Source organism: Alligator sinensis, unplaced genomic scaffold, assembly GCF_000455745.1.
Source record: "Alligator sinensis unplaced genomic scaffold, ASM45574v1 scaffold1801_1, whole genome shotgun sequence".
Classification (NCBI taxonomy): Eukaryota; Metazoa; Chordata; order Crocodylia; family Alligatoridae; genus Alligator; species Alligator sinensis.
The window spans coordinates 53,828-57,466 of NW_005842608.1; the positions used below are offsets into that span (position 1 = coordinate 53,828).

General features: G+C 55.1%; 1 protein-coding gene and 1 long non-coding RNA gene across 2 annotated transcripts in view; one reads left to right on the forward strand and one right to left on the reverse strand.

Moving 5' to 3' along the window:
• DOC2B (double C2 domain beta) overlaps positions 1-3,639 on the reverse strand; it is a 58,249-nt gene that overhangs the window by 45,993 nt on the left and 8,617 nt on the right. The window lies entirely within an intron of this gene.
• Positions 1,666-2,508, forward strand: LOC106722735. The gene is made up of 2 exons (XR_001358743.1): positions 1,666-1,788; positions 2,148-2,508. It is a non-coding gene; the product is annotated as an uncharacterized LOC106722735 (long non-coding RNA).

The window sequence follows — 3,639 nt, forward strand, 5'->3', positions numbered from 1 at the left end:
ATTTTCCTGTTATATGCAGGAGGCCAGGCTAGACGTACAGGCCCAAGGCACAGACGAGACCATCTCCAGTGCTCCAGCCAGGAGAGGCAGCGTCCACACCACTCTTCATGCTCAGACAAGTACGAGGGGCAGGAGGCTGCTCGATTGATGGTTTCTAGGGAGGAAATGTTTAGCACGCAGTGACTAAGCCAAATGCTTGGGCGAGCTGCTCAGGGTGCGTTCACACTGCACCCTGATCCCTGAGCTAAGCTGGGTGCTGGCAGCACCTGGCTGTGATAGCATGGAGGGCCACAGGCTGGGAAGCAGGGTGAGTTAGCCTGTATGGAGCAGCACGGGGCTGTGGTAGCCATGCTCAGGCTACCTCGAGCCTCTGGGATCCAGGCTGGCTGGTCCCTACCCAGCCACTCTGCCATCAGACAAAGCCAATGTGATGCTGCATCAGGCCGGCACATACAGGCCTCATTGGGTGAGGTGGGGGCCAGATACACCGTGCGATTGCCCTGCACTCTCGGGGGGACAAAAGCCGCGACTCCAATTTTGCTGCATTGTTTTCCAAACAGCGGAAGAGTAATTAAAGTGCTGACAGAACGCATTTGCGTGGCTTGAAGTGTGCAGCCTGGCTGGCGTGTTACAAGCCACTCTGTCAAAGTAATTAACCCCACGCAGACTCCACCAGAGAGCCTTTGCGACGGGCCGACGCCACTGGAGCCAGTCTCATCTCAGCCGGGAAGTTTCCTGCAACATCTCCCCAAAGGCTCTCCCTTCTCCAGGGCATACACAGGCCGTGTCACCTCAGGTGCCAGCAGGATTTGAACTCGGGGCCCTGGCATTCAGCCCCCTGCTAGTATGGCAACAGAACCCAGACATGTGCTGCCATCTTCCCCTCCAGCCTTTCCTACCTTGAGGGGCAAGAGCATGGCTGCTGGTCTCCCTCTGCAAGGCAGTCGCAGGGCAGTTAAGACAGCATTTAGCCCTTTGGTGCTGGGCTCCAGGTCCACCAAACCTCAGGTTACTGGGAGCAGTCGGGTGATTTGCATTGGAACAAATTCACCAGTAGCAGGATGCAGCGCCTCTTGGGGAATGACCCCCACGGGCGAGTTTGGCCTGCTGCGTGCTGGGTTGGATGAGCTGGTCTGTGCCCGAGAGGGGTCTGTGCATCATCCCAGGCCATGCAGGACTCTGCTTTTCCCACTCCAGCCTCTCACAATCCCACGAGAGCCGCTCTCAGAGACCTGATCCTCCTCTTCTCCCAAGGGTAGCACTAATGCCCTGGGTTCTGCTTTTCCTTTTCAAAGTGCAGAAGGCACCCGTATCAACCCCAGGCCTTGCCAACACAGCAGCCTCCCTCTGCACTCAGAAGTACTGATTAATAACAGCGCTCGTGTGAGCCCCGTGGCCATGCTGATACCACGGCTGATCCTGGCCTTGTGCCACCTGGGGAGCACAGAGCACTAAACCAGCCAGTTGGAGCCTTGTTATATTGTTAAACAAACATATAATTAAGCCCTAACAATCCCAGCCCAGGGCATTTTCTGGGGTTTAATGACCAGCAGGAAGTAAAGCTGAAAGTTATTAACCCCAGTAGCTATTAATACCCCAGGACAGGCTGAGGGCTGAGGTCAATAATGCAATTAGAAAGGGCTATAAAGCAGCGAGGGACACAGGGGGGGTTCCAGCAATGCACACTCCAGTGACACGGTGCAGACAGGCTCCGGGTGGGAGTAAAGCAGCCGAGATGGGGGTTGAGGAGGGACCTGGAAATTCAGTCAGTGGCCTGTGTGATCTCAGGTGAGCTGAGGCAAAGAGGGGCCGGGGCGCTACGCAGACTTAGCTCCCCGTGGGAGGTGGGTAGGTTTTATGAGATGCATGTCTCCTGTGGAGAAGTGACTCGCCCTGTCCATGCAGGGAATCAAGAAGAGGCTCCTGCAGTCCTGAGTCCAACCACCCCAGCTCATCTAGGAAGTAGTGTCCCACTCTCTTCTGTGCCTGCCAGTACAATATCTGTAACAGCTGGAGCCACATGGACCAGGAAACTTAGCCAGAGCCACTGGGGAAAATCCCACTCCTTCCATCCCCCCTCTCTCCGTGCAGATTGCATCCCACTTCCTTCTTCTGTCCTGTCCTTTCACACTCGCTCCTTATCTCAGCCACACAGGCACACCCGCTGATATCCAGACGGGAGACAGTCCCCGACTGCTCTGCAGCTGGGAAGCCAGAGGAAGGCAGGCCACGATGTCCATGAACACACAGATTATTTGCCCTGATCTTATTATACCCAAGAGCAGGCTAACGGAGGAGGCACCACTTGGGCTGCACCAAAGCAGCGTCTCTACTGTTTGTCTTGACAAAACATCCTGTTGTTCTGACCCCGCAGCCTCATGCGGTGACAGATCTGCGTTAGTGATCTGCTGAACGGCGCCATGCAAATGCCTGTAGAATAACAAGAGCCTGTAGCCTACGACGCGCCGATGACTGGAGGGTGCAGTCCGGAGTCTCGAGCGTATTGGTTCAAGGCCCACAAGTGGCGTTTGTTACCAACAATATTTATGCCCAGTAGAGGAGCGCCTAGAAGCCTTATTCAGGTTAGGTCCCAGTGTGCAAGGCACTTAGAGACGCACATAACCAGTGACAGCCCTTGCCCCAAACACCCAATGATGTGGGCTGCTCTCAGTCCAGGTAGCTAATGAAAGACAATTCTCACGCCCCAAAATAAGCCCATGAACCCTGCAACCCAACAGGTGTCCAAGAGAAAGACAAGAGAAACGAAGGAATTGTTTCTGAATGGGGCTGAGGCATTTTGTTGTGAGGCTATACAGGACGTTGCAATACCTCGGGATGGTGGCCTCTAAAAGAGCTGCGGCACATGGCAAACTCAGAGGAGCCATGGGCAGGCCTGCGGTTCCCACAGAAAGCCGTGGCATCTAACAAGCCCAGGCGACAGCAGGTAATTTTTGCCAGCCTGAGTAATAGGTCAACTCCTGACAGTGAGGAACAGAGGAAAGGAACCAGGAGGGGGAGGTTCAGTGAAGCAGAAGGGTCATCTGGCTTCCAAAGAGATGCCTGGTGCAAGTATGAGCCAAGTTTCCTATACAGCACCTACTCCATCAAGGCTACCAACGGTGCTAATTAAGCGGGTGCCTCCCAGGCAACCTTAGAAAGATTTATACTCCTCATTTTGCATTTTCCAGCTTATTCTTCCCCCCTCCAAGGTGGCACCACAATGGCTGCGTCATGCTTGTACAGGGGTGTGCAATTCCAAGTGTGACTGGTGGTCTGGAAGCTGTTTGCGGGTGAGGCTCCGTGCCATCGCTGCCATAAGAACCGTTGCAATCAGGACCCAAATGCCCCAGACGTCCTACGAGAAGGGCCAGTGCCATGAACGAGAGAGAGAGAAAAGGAAAAGGGAAGATGCAGCGAGGGCCCATGGGCTTGCAGTCTGTGGGGTATGAATGCACCTGTGGGCTCTGCTGGCTGCCCTGGGCTCCCCTCCCCATCCACGGGTTCCCAGTGTGCCAAAAACCTCTGCAAAGCGCCCTCTCCCCTTCTCTTGGGCACAGACGCTCCCTGAGAAATGCGGTTTCAACTCCCCCACAGTTCATCCTGGGGGCCCCGCACAATGCTGCCAAGTTCCTCCAGGAT